We start from the raw sequence: 18,512 nt of genomic DNA, 5'->3' as shown, positions 1-18,512 counted from the left end.
CCCTAATAAAATCGATCACCTCCTCCTCGTAAAGCAAGTCATAAAGAAAGAAACAGAGACAGGTGTGTGCGAGATTAGGCATGGTTGTGTGCAATGAAAGGTTTATGACATGCAGCACCTTGATCCTAATCTCGTTCGGCCACTGGGAAAGGAAGTGGCCGAACAGGTTTGGCTTCGGGCATTGGAGTCAGCTTGCCCAGGTCACACAAAAGTCAGCTAAAGGTGTACGTGTCCCAAATGACTTTATTCGGCCTTAGTCACGGCCTATGTGAGGGCAACCACAAAATGGCTGCCATACACAAAATGGAGCTCGAGGGTTCAGGACGAGATCCCTGATATCAGGGTGATCTCGCCACTCGAATACGCCGAAAATGCTCGTATATAGTGTACTTGTCATTCTCGGTCCGCTGATACCAAAATCGTCATGATACGACAATGTTTATGACACGGGTCCAGAATTTTCAGTACTACAGCAGTCCTTTCAGCATCACAGTAATCCTTCTTCCTGGAAGAGTATCCAAAGGTCAAAAAATGTACTGAAGAGTTAGTGTCTTAGGTTCAGTGTTTACACCAAAAAGTGCCTTTGAAGTGGGGAGAAGCTTATAGAGGAATGCCTTTAAAGTGCACATGTGCCTTGCCATCCTGACCCAGGCTCCAGTCTAACCACTGGGGGTATGCAGCCCTTTGTGTGGAGGAAGGACACAGCCTATGCATGTGCAAGTGAGGCTGTGCCCAGATCCTCCCTCCCATCCTGCCATTGATGGCCCATACAGTCACTCCTATGCTTCGCATTGTGCGTGTGGCTGTCTAGAACTCTAATTCTTTTTTACAGAGAGGCCAACAAGAGACACCACAAAGGGGAAGGGTAAAGAAAACCCAAAGATGTGCCAGCTACCCCCTGCTATGTACGTGACTCCATGTCCATGATCAGTTTGATCGAAGACCATCCTTTCGACCCCATAACGGACACCTTATGTACCATGGACGTGGAGTCCCTTTATACAAACATTCCCCAGATCACAGCCCTATGTGTTATTCAAAAAACCCTTGACCCACGTCCACGCCCCCATGCTGTGCCCACCTCATTTATCTTGCAGCTCCTTGAACTCTGCTTAACCAGAAACTTTTTCACATTCAATGGTCTCTTTTATCAGCAAATAAAGGGGACCAGTATGGGCGCAATTTTTGCCCCAAATCTGCCTATACTCTTTATGGATGAGATTGAGAGACAAGTGATTCTGCTGCCCTCCAATCCCTTCTTTCCTGGCATTATCATGTGGCGCAGATACATCGATGATATCTTCATGTTATGGAGCATTGACGTCGGTGATCTGCGCCACTTCCTACACTGGATGAATAACAACTGCTCTAGACTCAACTTTACCCTCACATTTGACAAATCCTCCATTGATTTTCTAGATCTCACCATCTTCCATCAAGAAGGGGTCCTCCTGACTCGGCTTTTTAGGAAGCCTACGGAGCGGAATACGTTGTTAGAATACACGAGCAATCACCCCAGGGCCCTGCGGGATTCCCTCCCGTTTTCACAGTTCATCAGAATTCGGAGAAACTGCTCACGTAGGGAGGACTATTTTAGAGAAAGTGCAATTCTGGCTACCAAACTCAGTGACAGGGGGTATCCCAGAAGAGTTATTAAGAATGCCCTCAAGCGGGCATGGTATAGACCACGGGAGACCTTGTTAACCCCTACTCCCAAGAAAGATCAAGATAGGATAGCCTGCGTGACCACTTTTTCTCCACTATCAAACAAACTCAGAAAAATGATACTTCACCATTGGCCAATAATTAACGCAGGCATTGTTGAAATTGAGCAACCGTTGTTCGCTTTCAAAAAAAGTAAAAACTTGAAGGATCATTTGGTCCGGGCAGCCCTTCCCAGTTCGTCTCACGCCTCTACTCTTGAGGATGTATGGGGTCTGTCCCCCATTGTTGGTCATGTGAAATGTGGTGGGTGCAGCGTATGTGACTTGACTATTGAAGGAAAATCTATGGTATTTAACAACATCACTTTTAAAAGTAACACTCTTTCCAATTGCAATACAAGTAATGTTGTATATCTGATCCAATGCCCTTGTAGTAAAATCTATGTTGGGCAAACAACACAGAAAGTAAAGACACGTATCTGCCAACACAGGAGCCGTGTTAGATGCCATACCCCTAATGCCCCTCTTGTGGAACATTTCACCAATGCCAACCACAGCGAGGATGACATCCGATGGACCATATTGAAAGTTCTGAAACTACCATCAAGAGGTGGAAGCATGTCGCACCTTCTGAATAAGGAAGAACTGAGGTGTATAATTATGCTGGATTCAATTGAGAATGGACTGATCGCGCAGAGGATTGGGCTGCCTTGCTCTGAAAAGAGACTTTATGTACTTTGAGAAGTTATGGAGTCTGTTGCTCCTATTAATTATTTTATTCATCACATGATGTTGAACCCTGAAAAATGTTGAACCATGTCCTGCCTCGCATTAACAATTGCCGCGTTTGAACTGTAAAATGTGTTTTAGGAATAAGGAATATCTATTGTTTTTAATACGGTGCTGCCCATGCACACAACTGTCACGTTAGATTTCCTCCTGCATGGCACTTCTCACTATCGGGTTTCTGTATATCACCACTACTCAAGACCTCGAACACGACCCCACTCCAAGATGGCCGCCGTGGTTCATTTCCAAGTCCCCCCTCGCTGCCCATTATGCAGTTCCCGGTTCAACCTCAATAAGCCCTCGCCCTCCGGTCAGTCCAACACGATTCCCGTGCTGCCGGGTGTATTGACCATTGAGTCTACCGCCAGCCTTAACTCCGCTCGATTGAGGAGCAAGTCATCGGGATTACCGCCAAACTACCGAAGGTAAGCCCATCACGTACTCGGGCAGTAACATGCCCGGACTCTGCCTTCTAATCCCACCCACCCACCCTTGTTAATCCCAGATATTATTTATTACTTTATAGTTGATTGAGCTGCCACCCACGGGAGCCTCACACTCCGATATTAATTGAGAATATCTACCCTGGAACGCCCCCCCATCGAGGAGGCTTTTTGAGAGGACACCAATACCCAATTCGGTTTTGTCACCGGAATTAGAGGTAAAGTAACAAATCACCCATTTCACTGCATCCTCCCACCATGAGGTTGACCTCTTAATTAATCAGCAATTCCTGGTTTCTTAGGCTACACTGAACTGCGCCATACGGAGCTCTCTCCAGATTATCCAACTGACCAGTGTTCCTTTCAGGAACCATAGAGGTTAGTTGTTCTACTACCCTTAGGGCGAATTCTGAACACTTCACTGTTTTCACAACCCTGTAATAGTGCGACCCTGCTGCCACTCACGCGTTTGGCACCAATGACCCACAAACTCCAGAGAATATTACGTGGTGGGCACACAGACTCCCCCACAGACATGCACATAGATATCGCATGCATTTGAAGTCACAATGATGTGCCCTAGCCATATTAATTCATCTTGTGGCACCCAGCACAAACTTCAATATTGCCTGTGCACCTATGAAATTGCAATAGTCAGCACAAGAGTATTGGTTTTCACTTAGTTCACTTTACGCATGATCACGAACAGAAATGTTACTAGATTCCCTTGTGGCACACTATTTTAAAACTGTTTTTGGCAAACTGAGCGCGTTTTCGAATTTTCTGCTAGCTGAGAAATTTGACTTACTGTTTCCTTCTTCTGCCCCTACCCCCACAGGCGCATCAAAATCTAAACAGGCAACTAATTATACAGTCCTGAAGATGATCCGGTTCATTAGGAGCCAGGGGATCGAAACGTCGTCGACAATTTAAACAGTTCTGCAATATATCCATTGTGTTTACTGTGTTTGCATGAATTGTTTGTCTTAACTTGCGTATTAGTTAACCATTTGCAAGGGACATGTGGCTCCTACGTTTTCTTGCCTGATATTGCTTTCTCCTACTTTTCTACCTTTCTCTAAAATTTTGGTTTAACTCTGGATAGGTGCAGGCTTGTACCCTATCAAATGCTGAAATTTACCTTCTCTGTGGTAACTGATTTCCTTTTTGATTTACTTGAATAAAATGTCCTGACCCGGCTGGGTACAGGAAAAATGGATATAGTACTGATTCTAGTCTATAACTTCATTGTCTTTATTATCAAATTAGCCTTAGGACCTTTGTTTTCTATAATAAACTGTCCGCCCATGGTCCGAAGGTATCCATTGGGTCCCCTTTTTACAATTGTAAAGTCTTGAGCGCAAACGCCGGTTTGCAAGGGCTCGAAATAGTCTGAACCACCTTGGTTTGGGTCTCCCTAGTACTTCTCCTCTTCTCTATTTTCCTAAAATCTAGACCAGGCCCGAACTGGCCGTGGTGGGCACCGGGCAATCCCCCGGTCGGCCGCAAGGGTGGGGGCCGGTTTTGGACCCTGGGGGCCGTTTTTGTTGCAGAGCCGTTTTTGCAGCATAGCTGCAAAATCGGCCCTGTAACAAAATCGGCTGAAAAGCGGCCCTGGTAAAGCGCTCGCCCCCCCTCCCGCCCAGGGGGCGGGGGGGGCCGGCCGAGCACTTTGCCAGGGCCGGTTTTGGTTCCCAGTCCGGCCCTGATCTAGACCTTCCAACAGTTACAGGATTCCTTCCTGTTTTCCCTCTTCCTTTAAAAACGACCCCAGTATGTCAAACCTTGCTCCTTTATACACAGATGACTATCTAAAGCAACTATTTTCTGGCCCTTCACTATCGTCAGAAAATTCAGAAGTTCCTAGCCAAGCAAGGACTACAATCCCTGACCAATTAGAAAGATTAAGGAAAAAACAGGTGCGGTTGCAACTAATGGTTTTGATGTTAATAGACTACTTGAAGGCCGACGTGATCCCTTTAGGTTTACAGGTCCGAAATATACCAGGTATCTTCACAGATAATCCTAAGTATACATCAAACTTCAGCTACATCGGGACGACCTGTTCCCACCATTGGTTGGCATTAGGCATTGATATCGCCACTGAGACCCTGAAATCACTCGAGATCGAGATCTCAGATATCTTGAAACAAATTCATGACTCCCGTACATCCACGGAAAATAAAAAACTTTTAGAACAGGTTGATAAAACAATTGCTGACTTTTACAGGATTGAACAGAACAAAAAGTCTAATAAAATTAAGAAAGACATAAAATCTTACAACATCGAAACCACTTATCCGTACCTGCAAAAAGATTTTTACACAAATAGGTCATATACTAATCCCCAACAATACAGACCATGGGGCCGATTTAACCGACGCCAGAACCTGGAGGGTTTTTCGGATACCTCAGCAGAGTCATCAGACAACTCAGATGCAGGGGAAGGTAGTAGCACCTCTAGACGGGGTGGCGCACATCAAAACTCTAATTCTTTTTTACAGAGAGTCCAACAAGAGACACCACAAAGGGGAAGGGGAAAGAAAACCCAAAGATGGTTCAACCCCCCGGGAGAGCGGCGAACAAGGAACAACTATTACCAGTGGTAGGGCCAAGTTCGACACAAGTTGAAACTATTCCCATTTTTAACCTTTCCAACTACTCATTGATTTAGGATGAACTCTCTCTACTTAAGAAGGGGCTCACATTCGTCCCCACAATTCCACCAAACTTCATGGAGATCCAAACAGAACTCATGAAGTTCTTTAGGCGCATTCGCCTGAAGGCATTTTTTCAACTACACCCTACAAATGAGACCAAGGCCTTAACCCCCTTTCGCCCTCCATCCACTTTCTTGCCATCATCTGGCATGGTTCCACCAGAGATACTCACTTTTGAGAAGATGGTGCTAAAGGATCTTTCAGCCCTCCAATGTAAAAAGAGATTCACTCCTTATAATATTACACTTAAGGAGAAGCAGGCTATAAATTCCTTGAAAACCAATGACTCCATAGTTATCAAGAGTGCGGATGAAGGGGGCGGTATCGTAAAACAAGAACTCAACTCCTACAATGCTGAAATCCAGAGGCAGCTGGATAATAAGGAGCATTACCTGAGGCTGGCATCCAATCCCACCAAAGAAATTCAAGAGCTAATACACAAGGTTACCTCTGATGCCACCAGAGAGGGTTTCCTTACTAAAAAAGAATTCAATTACTTAAATGTAAAAAGCCCAAGGACGCCAGTGATATACACGCTCCCTAAAGTCCATCAAAATCTTACCTCACCGCCGGGGCGGCCCATTGTTTTCGCGTGCGGCTCGGTCCTTGAACCTCTTGGTGCGCTTGTAGATTTTTTCATCAAGGAGTTTGTGCCAGCTACCCCCTGCTATGTACGTGACTCCATGTCCATGACCAGTTTGATCGAAGACCATCCTTTCGACCCCATAACGGACACCTTATGTACCATGGACGTGGAGTCCCTTTATACAAACATTCCCCAGATCACAGCCCTACATGTTATTAAAAAAACCCTTGACCCACGTCCACACCCCCATGCTGTGCCCACCTCATTTATATTGCAGCTCCTTGAACTCTGCTTAACCAGAAACTTTTTCACATTCAACGGTCTCTTTTATCAGCAAATAAAGGGGACCAGTATGGGCGCAATTTTTGCCCCAAATCTGGCTATACTCTTTATGGATGAGATTGAGAGACAAGTGATTCTGCTGCCCTCCAATCCCTTCTTTCCTGGCATTATCATGTGGCGCAGATACATCGATGATATCTTCATGTTATGGAGGTATGACGTCGGTGATCTGCGCCACTTCCTACACTGGATGAATAACAACTGCTCTGGACTCAACTTTACCATCACATTTGACAAATCCTCCATTGATTTTCTAGATCTCACCATCTTCCATCAAGAAGGGGTCCTCCTGACTCGGCTTTTTAGGAAGCCTACGGAGCGGAATACGTTGTTAGAATACACGAGCAATCACCCCAGGGCCCTGCGGGATTCCCTCCCGTTTTCACAGTTCACCAGAATTCGGAGAAACTGCTCACGTAGGGAGGACTATTTTAGAGAAAGTGCAATTCTGGCTACCAAACTCAGTGTCAGGGGGTATCCCAGAAGAGTTATTAAGAATGCCCTCAAGCGGGCATGGTATAGACCACGGCAGACCCTGTTAACCCCTACTCCCAAGAAAGATCAAGATAGGATAGCCTGCGTGACCACTTTTTCTCCACTATCAAACAAACTCAGAAAAATGATACTTCACCATTGGCCAATAATTAACGCAGGCATTGTTGAAATTGAGCGACCGTTGTTCGCTTTCAAAAAAAGTAAAAACTTGAAGGATCATTTGGTCCGGGCAGCCCTTCCCAGTTCGTCTCACGCCTCTACTCTTGAGGATGTATGGGGTCTGTCCCCCATTGTTGGTCATGTGAAATGTGGTGGGTGCAGCGTATGTGACTTGACTATTGAAGGAAAATCTATGGTATTTAACAACATCACTTTTAAAAGTAACACTCTTTCCAATTGCAATACAAGTAATGTTGTATATCTGATCCAATGCCCTTGTAGTAAAATCTATGTTGGGCAAACAACACAGAAAGTAAAGACACGTATCTGCCAACACAGGAGCCGTGTTAGATGCCATACCCCTAATGCCCCTCTTGTGGAACATTTCACCAATGCCAACCAATGCGAGGATGACATCCGATGGACCATATTGAAAGTTCTGAAACTACCATCAAGAGGTGGAAGCATGTCGCACCTTCTGAATAAGGAAGAACTCAGGTGTATAATTATGCTGGATTCAATTGAGAATGGACTGAATCGCGCAGAGGATTGGGCTGCCTTGCTCTGAAAAGAGACTTTATGTACTTTGAGAAGTTATGGAGTCTGTTGCTCCTATTAATTATTTTATTCATCACATGATGTTGAACCCTGAAAAATGTTGATCCATGTCCTGCCTCGCATTAACAATTGCCGCGTTTGAACTGTAAAATGTGTTTTAGGAATAAGGAATCTCTATTGTTTTTAATACGGTGCTGCCCATGCACACAACTGTCACGTTAGATTTCCTCCTGCATGGCACCTCTCACTATCGGGTTTCTGTATATCACCACTTCTCAAGACCTCGAACACGACCCCACTCCAAGATGGCCACCGTGGTTCATTTCCAAGTCCCCCCTCGCTGCCCATTACGCAGTTCCCGGTTCAACCTCAATAAGCCCTCGCCCTCCGGTCAGTCCCACACGATTCCCGTGCTGCCGGGTGTATTGACCATTGAGTCTACCGCCAGCCTTAACTCTGCTCGATTGAGGAGCAAGTCATCGGGATTACTGCCAAACTACCGAAGGTAAGCCCATCACGTACTCGGGCAGTAACATGCCGGGACTCTGCCTTCTAATCCCACCCACCCACCCTTGTTAATCCCAGATATTATTTATTACTTTATAGTTGGTTGAGCTGCCGACCCACGGGAGCCTCACACTCCGATATTAATTGAGAATATCTACCCTGGAACTCCCCCCAATCGAGGAAGCTTTTTGAGAGGACACCAATACCCAATTCGGTTTTGTCACCGGAATTAGAGGTAAAGTAACAAATCACCCATTTCACTGCATCCTCCCACCATGAGGTTGACCTCTTAATTAATCAGCAATTCCTGGTTTCTTAGGCTCCACTGAACTGCGCCATACGGAGCTCTCTCCAGATTATCCAACTGACCAGTGTTCCATTCAGGAACCATAGAGGTTAGTTGTTCTACTACCCTTAGGGCGAATTCTGAGCACTTCACTGTTTTCACAACCCTGTAATAGTGCGACCCTGCTGCCACTCACGCGTTTGGCACCAATGACCCACAAACTCCAGAGAATATTACGTGGTGGGCACACAGACTCCCCCACAGACATGCACATAGATATTGCATGCATTTGAAGTCACAATGATGTGCCCTAGCCATATTAATTCATCTTGTGGCACCCAGCACAAACTTCAATATTGCCTGTGCACCTATGAAATTGCAATAGTCAGCACAAGAGTATTGGTTTTCACTTAGTTCACTTTACGCATGATCATGAACAGAAATGTTACTAGATTCAGTTGTGGCACACTATTTTAAAACTGTTTTTGGCAAACTGAGCGCGTTTTCGAATTTTCTGCTAGCTGAGAAATTTGACTTACTGTTTCCTTCTTCTGTCCCTACCCCCACAGGCGCATCAAAATCTAAACAGGCAACTAAATATACAGTCCTGAAGATGATCCCGGTTCATTAGGAGCCAGGGGATCGAAACGTCGCCGACAATTTAAACAGTTCTGCAATATATCCATTGTGTTTACTGTGTTTACATGAATTTTTTGTCTTAACTTGCGTAATTAGTTAACCATTTGCAAGGGACATGTGGCTCCTACGTTTTCTTGCCTTATATTGCTTTCTCCTACAATTCTACCTTTCTCTAAAATTTTGGTTTAACTCTGGATAGGGGCAGGCTTGTACCCTATCAAATGCTGAAATTTACCTTCTCTGTGGTAACTGATTTCCTTTTTGATTTACTTGAATAAAATTTCCTGACCCGGCTGGGTACAGGAAAAACGGATATAGTACTGATTCTAGTCTATAACTTCATTGTCTTTATTATCAAATTAGCCTTAGGACCTTTGTTTTCTATAATAAACTGTCCGCCCATGGTCCGAAGGTATCCATTGGGTCCCCTTGTTACAATTGTAAAGTCTTGAGCGCAAACGCCGGTTTGCAAGGGCTCGAAATAGTCCGAACCACCTTGGTTTGGGTCTCCCTAGTACTTCTCCTCTTCTCTATTTTCCCAAAATCTAGACCTTCCAACAGTTACAGGATTCCTTCCTGTTTTCCCTCTTCCTTTGAAAACGACCCCAGTATGTCAAACCTTGCTCCTTTATACACAGATGACTATCTAAAGCAACTATGTTCTGGCCCTTCACTATTGTCAGAAAATTCAGAAGTTCCTAGCCAAGCAAGCACTACAATCCCTGAAGAAATTAGAAAGATTAAGGAAAAAAGTGGTGCGGTTGCAACTAATGGTTTTGATGTTAACAGACTACCTGAAGGCCGACGTGATCCCTTTAGGTTTACAGGTCCGAAATATACCAGGTATCTTCACAGATAATCCTAAGTATACATCAAACTTCAGCTATATCGGGACGACCTGTTCCCGCCATTGGTTAGCATTAGGCATTGATATCGCCACTGAGACCCTGAAATCACTCGAGATCGAGATCTCAGATATCTTGAAACAAATTCATGACTCCGGTACATCCACGGAAAATAAAAAACTTTTAGAACAGGTTGATAAAACAATTGCTGACTTTTACAGGATTGAACAGAACAAAAAGTCTAATAAAATTAAGAAAGACATAAAATCTTACAACATCGAAACCACTTATCCGTACCTGCAAAAAGATTTTTACACAAATAGGTCATATACTAATCCCCAACAATACAGACCGTGGGGCCGATTTAACCTGGTGGGTTTTTCGGATACCTCAGCAGAGTCATCAGACAACTCAGACGCAGGGGAAGGTAGTAGCACCTCTAGATGGGGTGGCGCACATCAAAACTCTAATTAATTTTTACAGAGAGGCCAACAAGAGACACCACAAAGGGGAAGGGTAAAGAAAACCCAAAGATGGTTCAACCCCCCGGGAGAGCGGCGAACAAGGAACAAATATTACCAGTGGTAGGGCCAAGTTCGACACAAGTTGAAACTATTCCCATTTTTAACCTTTCCAACTACTCGTTGATTGAGGATGAACTCTCTCTACTTAAGAAGGGGCTCACAGTCGTCCCCACAATTCCACCAAACTTCATGGAGATCCAAACAGAACTCATGAAGTTCTTTAGGCGCATTCGCCTCAAGGCATTTTTTCAACTACACCCTACAAATGAGACCAAGGCCTTAACCCCCTTTCGCCCTCCATCCACTTTCTTGCCATCATCTGGCATGGTTCCACCAGAGATACTCACTTTTGAGAAGATGGTGCTAAAGGATCTTTCAGCCCTCCAATGTAAAAAGAGATTCACTCCTTATAATATTACACTTAAGGAGAAGCAGGCTATAAATTCCTTGAAAACCAATGACTCCATAGTTATCAAGAGTGCGGATGAAGGGGGCGGTATCGTAATACAAGAACTCAACTCCTACACTGCTGAGATCCAGAGGCAGCTGGATAATAAGGAGCATTACCTGAGGCTGGCATCCAATCCCACCAAAGAAATTCAAGAGCTAATACACAAGGTTACCTCTGATGCCACCAGAGAGGGTTTTCTTACTAAAAAAGAATTCAATTACTTAAATGTAAAAAGCCCAAGGACGCCAGTGATATACACGCTCCCTAAAGTCCATCAAAATCTTACCTCACCGCCGGGGCGGCCCATTGTTTCCGCGTGCGGCTCGGTCCTTGAACCTCTTGGTGCTTTTGTAGATTTTTTCATCAAGGAGTTTGTGCCAGCTACCCCCTGCTATGTACGTGACTCCATGTCCATGACCAGTTTGATCGAAGACCATCCTTTCAACCCCATAACGGACACCTTATGTACCATGGACGTGGAGTCCCTTTATACAAACATTCCCCAGATCACAGCCCTACGTGTTATTCAAAAAACCCTTGACTCACGACCACACCCCCATGCTGTGCCCACCTCATTTATCTTGCAGCTCCTTGAACTCTGCTTAACCAGAAACTTTTTCACATTCAACGGTCTCTTTTATCAGCAAATAAAGGGGACCAGTATGGGCGCAATTTGTGCCCCAAATCTGGCTATACTCTTTATGGATGAGATTGAGAGACAAGTGATTCTGCTGCCCTCCAATCCCTTCTTTCCTGGCATTATCATGTGGCGCAGATACATCGATGATATCTTCATGTTATGGAGGTATGACGTCGGTGATCTGCGCCACTTCCTACACTGGATGAATAACAACTGCTCTGGACTCAACTTTACCATCACATTTGACAAATCCTCCATTGATTTTCTAGATCTCACCATCTTCCATCAAGAAGGGGTCCTCCTGACTCGGCTTTTTAGGAAGCCTACGGAGCGGAATACGTTGTTAGAATACACGAGCAATCACCCCAGGGCCCTGCGGGATTCCCTCCCGTTTTCACAGTTCATCAGAATTCGGAGAAACTGCTCATGTAGGGAGGACTATTTTAGAGAAAGTGCAATTCTGGCTACCAAACTCAGTGACAGGGGGTATCCCAGAAGAGTTATTAAGAATGCCCTCAAGCGGGCATGGTATAGACCACGGCAGACCCTGTTAACCCCTACTCCCAAGAAAGATCAAGATAGGATAGCCTGCGTGACCACTTTTTCTCCACTATCAAACAAACTCAGAAAAATGATACTTCACCATTGGCCAATAATTAACGCAGGCATTGTTGAAATTGAGCGACCGTTGTTCGCTTTCAAAAAAAGTAAAAACTTGAAGGATCATTTGGTCCGGGCAGCCCTTCCCAGTTCGTCTCACGCCTCTACTCTTGAGGATGTATGGGGTCTGTCCCCCATTGTTGGTCATGTGAAATGTGGTGGGTGCAGCGTATGTGACTTGACTATTGAAGGAAAATCTATGGTATTTAACAACATCACTTTTAAAAGTAACACTCTTTCCAATTGCAATACAAGTAATGTTGTATATCTGATCCAATGCCCTTGTAGTAAAATCTATGTTGGGCAAACAACACAGAAAGTAAAGACACGTATCTGCCAACACAGGAGCCGTGTTAGATGCCATACCCCTAATGCCCCTCTTGTGGAACATTTCACCAATGCCAACCACAGCGAGGATGACATCCGATGGACCATATTGAAAGTTCTGAAACTACCATCAAGAGGTGGAAGCATGTCGCACCTTCTGAATAAGGAAGAACTCAGGTGTATAATTATGCTGGATTCAATTGAGAATGGACTGAATCGCGCAGAGGATTGGGCTGCCTTGCTCTGAAAAGAGACTTTATGTACTTTGAGAAGTTATGGAGTCTGTTGCTCCTATTAATTATTTTATTCATCACATGATGTTGAACCCTGAAAAATGTTGAACCATGTCCTGCCTCGCATTAACAATTGCCGCGTTTGAACTGTAAAATGTGTTTTAGGAATAAGGAATCTCTATTGTTTTTAATACGGTGCTGCCCATGCACACAACTGTCACGTTAGATTTCCTCCTGCATGGCACCTCTCACTATCGGGTTTCTGTATATCACCACTACTCAAGACCTCGAACACGACCCCACTCCAAGATTGCCGCCGTGGTTCATTTCCAAGTCCCCCCTCGCTGCCCATTACGCAGTTCCCGGTTCAACATCAATAAGCCCTCGCCCTCCGGTCAGTCCCACACGATTCCCGTGCTGCCGGGTGTATTGACCATTGAGTCTACCGCCAGCCTTAACTCCGCTCGATTGAGGAGCAAGTCATCGGGATTACTGCCAAACTACCGAAGGTAAGCCCATCACGTACTCGGGCAGTAACATGCCGGGACTCTGCCTTCTAATCCCACCCACCCACCCTTGTTAATCCCAGATATTATTTATTACTTTATAGTTGGTTGAGCTGCCGACCCACGGGAGCCTCACACTCCGATATTAATTAAGAATATCTACCCTGGAACGCCCCCCAATCGAGGAGGCTTTTTGAGAGGACACCAATACCCAATTCGGTTTTGTCACCGGAATTAGAGGTAAAGTAACAAATCACCCATTTCACTGCATCCTCCCACCATGAGGTTGACCTCTTAATTAATCAGCAATTCCTGGTTTCTTAGGCTCCACTGAACTGCGCCATACGGAGCTCTCTCCAGATTATCCAACTGACCAGTGTTCCATTCAGGAACCATAGAGGTTAGTTGTTCTACTACCCTTAGGGCGAATTCTGAGCACTTCACTGTTTTCACAACCCTGTAATAGTGCGACCCTGCTGCCACTCACGCGTTTGGCACCAATGACCCACAAACTCCAGAGAATATTACGTGGTGGGCACACAGACTCCCCCACAGACATGCACATAGATATTGCATGCATTTGAAGTCACAATGATGTGCCCTAGCCATATTAATTCATCTTGTGGCACCCAGCACAAACTTCAATATTGCCTGTGCACCTATGAAATTGCAATAGTCAGCACAAGAGTATTGGTTTTCACTTAGTTCACTTTACGCATGATCATGAACAGAAATGTTACTAGATTCAGTTGTGGCACACTATTTTAAAACTGTTTTTGGCAAACTGAGCGCGTTTTCGAATTTTCTGCTAGCTGAGAAATTTGACTTACTGTTTCCTTCTTCTGCCCCTACCCCCACAGGCGCATCAAAATCTAAACAGGCAACTAATTATACAGTCCTGAAGATGATCCCGGTTCATTAGGAGCCAGGGGATCGAAACGTCGTCGACAATTTAAACAGTTCTGCAATATATCCATTGTGTTTACTGTGTTTGCATGAATTGTTTGTCTTAACTTGCGTAATTAGTTAACCATTTGCAAGGGACATGTGGCTCCTACGTTTTCTTGCCTGATATTGCTTTCTCCTACAATTCTACCTTTCTCTAAAATTTTGGTTTAACTCTGGATAGGTGCAGGCTTGTACCCTATGAAATGCTGAAATTTACCTTCTCTGTGGTAACTGATTTCCTTTTTGATTTACTTGAATAAAATTTCCTGACCCGGCTGGGTACAGGAAAAACGGATATAGTACTGATTCTAGTCTATAACTTCATTGTCTTTATTATCAAATTAGCCTTAGGACCTTTGTTTTCTATAATAAACTGTCCGCCCATGGTTCGAAGGTATCCATTGGGTCCCCTTGTTACAATTGTAAAGTCTTGAGCGCAAATGCCGTTTTGCAAGGGCTCGAAATAGTCCGAACCACATTGGTTTGGGTCTCCCTAGTACTTCTCCTCTTCTCTATTTTCCTAAAATCTAGACCTTCCAACAGTTACAGGATTCCTTCCTGTTTTCCCTCTTCCTTTGAAAACGACCCCAGTATGTCAAACCTTGCTCCTTTATACACAGATGACTATCTAAAGCAACTATGTTCTGGCCCTTCACTATTGTCAGAAAATTCAGAAGTTCCTAGCCAAGCAAGCACTACAATCCCTGAAGAAATTAGAAAGATTAAGGAAAAAAGTGGTGCGGTTGCAACTAATGGTTTTGATGTTAACAGACTACCTGAAGGCCGACGTGATCCCTTTAGGTTTACAGGTCCGAAATATACCAGGTATCTTCACAGATAATCCTAAGTATACATCAAACTTCAGCTATATCGGGACGACCTGTTCCCGCCATTGGTTAGCATTAGGCATTGATATCGCCACTGAGACCCTGAAATCACTCGAGATCTCAGATATCTTGAAACAAATTCATGACTCCGGTACATCCACGGAAAATAAAAAACTTTTAGAACAGGTTGATAAAACAATTGCTGACTTTTACAGGATTGAACAGAACAAAAAGTCTAATAAAATTAAGAAAGACATAAAATCTTACAACATCGAAACCACTTATCCGTACCTGCAAAAAGATTTTTACACAAATAGGTCATATACTAATCCCCAACAATACAGACCGTGGGGCCGATTTAACCGACGCCAGAACCTGGTGGGTTTTTCGGATACCTCAGCAGAGTCATCAGACAACTCAGACGCAGGGGAAGGTAGTAGCACCTCTAGATGGGGTGGCGCACATCAAAACTCTAATTAATTTTTACAGAGAGGCCAACAAGAGACACCACAAAGGGGAAGGGTAAAGAAAACCCAAAGATGGTTCAACCCCCCGGGAGAGCGGCGAACAAGGAACAACTATTACCAGTGGTAGGGCCAAGTTCGACACAAGTTGAAACTATTCCCATTTTTAACCTTTCCAACTACTCGTTGATTGAGGATGAACTCTCTCTACTTAAGAAGGGGCTCACATTCGTCCCCACAATTCCACCAAACTTCATGGAGATCCAAACAGAACTCATGAAGTTCTTTAGGCGCATTCGCCTGAACGCATTTTTTCAACTACACCCTACAAATGAGACCAAGGCCTTAACCCCCTTTCGCCCTCCATCCACTTTCTTGCCATCATCTGGCATGGTTCCACCAGAGATACTCACTTTTGAGAAGATGGTGCTAAAGGATCTTTCAGCCCTCCAATGTAAAAAGAGATTCACTCCTTATAATATTACACTTAAGGAGAAGCAGGCTATAAATTCCTTGAAAACCAATGACTCCATAGTTATCAAGAGTGCGGATGAAGGGGGCGGTATCGTAATACAAGAACTCAACTCCTGCACTGCTGAAATCCAGAGGCAGCTGGATAATAAGGAGCATTACCTGAGGCTGGCATCCAATCCCACCAAAGAAATTCAAGAGCTAATACACAAGGTTACCTCTGATGCCACCAGAGAGGGTTTCCTTACTAAAAAAGAATTCAATTACTTAAATGTAAAAAGCCCAAGGACGCCAGTGATATACACGCTCCCTAAAGTCCATCAAAATCTTACCTCACCGCCGGGGCGGCCCATTGTTTCCGCTGCGGCTCGGTCCTTGAACCTCTTGGTGCTTTTGTAGATTTTTTCATCAAGGAGTTTGTGCCAGCTACCCCTGCTATGTACGTGACTCCATGTCCATGACCAGTTTGATCGAAGACCATCCTTTCAACCCCATAACGGACACCTTATGTACCATGGACGTGGAGTCCCTTTATACAAACATTCCCCAGATCACAGCCCTACGTGTTATTCAAAAAACCCTTGACTCACGTCCACACCCCCATGCTGTGCCCACCTCATTTATCTTGCAGCTCCTTGAACTCTGCTTAACCAGAAACTTTTTCACATTCAACGGTCTCTTTTATCAGCAAAAAAAGTGGGGACCAGTATGGGCGCAATTTTTGCCCCAAATCTGGCTATACTCTTTATGGATGAGATTGAGAGACAAGTGATTCTGCTGCCCTCCAATCCCTTCTTTCCTGGCATTATCATGTGGCGCAGATACATCGATGATATCTTCATGTTATGGAGGTATGACGTCAGTGATCTGCGCCACTTCCTACACTGGATGAATAACAACTGCTCTGGACTCAACTTTACCATCACATTTGACAAATCCTCCATTGATTTTCTAGATCTCACCATCTTCCATCAAGAAGGGGTCCTCCTGACTCGGCTTTTTAGGAAGCCTACGGAGCGGAATACGTTGTTAGAATACACGAGCAATCACCCCAGGGCCCTGCGGGATTCCCTCCCGTTTTCACAGTTCATCAGAATTCGGAGAAACTGCTCACGTAGGGAGGACTATTTTAGAGAAAGTGCAATTCTGGCTACCAAACTCAGTGACAGGGGGTATCCCAGAAGAGTTATTAAGAATGCCCTCAAGCGGGCATGGTATAGACCACGGCAGACCCTGTTAACCCCTAGTCCCAAGAAAGATCAAGATAGGATAGCCTGCGTGACCACTTTTTCTCCACTATCAAACAAACTCAGAAAAATGATACTTCACCATTGGCCAATAATTAACGCAGGCATTGTTGAAATTGAGCGACCGTTGTTCGCTTTCAAAAAAAGTAAAAACTTGAAGGATCATTTGGTCCGGGCAGCCCTTCCCAGTTCGTCTCACGCCTCTACTCTTGAGGATGTATGGGGTCTGTCCCCCATTGTTGGTCATGTGAAATGTGGTGGGTGCAGCGTATGTGACTTGACTATTGAAGGAAAATCTATGGTATTTAACAACATCACTTTTAAAAGTAACACTCTTTCCAATTGCAATACAAGTAATGTTGTATATCTGATCCAATGCCCTTGTAGTAAAATCTATGTTGGGCAAACAACACAGAAAGTAAAGACACGTATCTGCCAACACAGGAGCCGTGTTAGATGCCATACCCCTAATGCCCCTCTTGTGGAACATTTCACCAATGCCAACCACAGCGAGGATGACATCCGATGGACCATATTGAAAGTTCTGAAACTACCATCAAGAGGTGGAAGCATGTCGCACCTTCTGAATAAGGAAGAACTCAGGTGTATAATTATGCTGGATTCAATTGAGAATGGACTGAATCGCGCAGAGGATTGGGCTGCCTTGCTCTGAAAAGAGACTTTATGTACTTTGAGAAGTTATGGAGTCTGTTGCTCCTATTAATTATTTTATTCATCACATGATGTTGAACCCTGAAAAATGTTGAACCATGTCCTGCCTCGCATTAACAATTGCCGCGTTTGAACTGTAAAATGTGTTTTAGGAATAAGGAATCTCTATTGTTTTTAATACGGTGCTGCCCATGCACACAACTGTCACGTTAGATTTCCTCCTGCATGGCACCTCTCACTATCGGGTTTCTGTATATCACCACTACTCAAGACCTCGAACACGACCCCACTCCAAGATGGCCGCCGTGGTTCATTTCCAAGTCCCCCCTCGCTGCCCATTACGCAGTTCCCGGTTCAACCTCAATAAGCCCTCGCCCTCCGGTCAGTCCCACACGATTCCCGTGCTGCCGGGTGTATTGACCATTGAGTCTACCGCCAGCCTTAACTCCGCTCGATTGAGGAGCAAGTCATCGGGATTACTGCCAAACTACCGAAGGTAAGCCCATCAC

The sequence above is a fragment of the Lissotriton helveticus genome, chromosome 11 (genome assembly GCF_964261635.1).
Source record: "Lissotriton helveticus chromosome 11, aLisHel1.1, whole genome shotgun sequence".
NCBI lineage: Eukaryota > Metazoa > Chordata > Amphibia > Caudata > Salamandridae > Lissotriton > Lissotriton helveticus.
The sequence above is the reverse complement of the archived record's forward strand: the minus strand, read 5'-3'. Positions refer to the sequence as shown.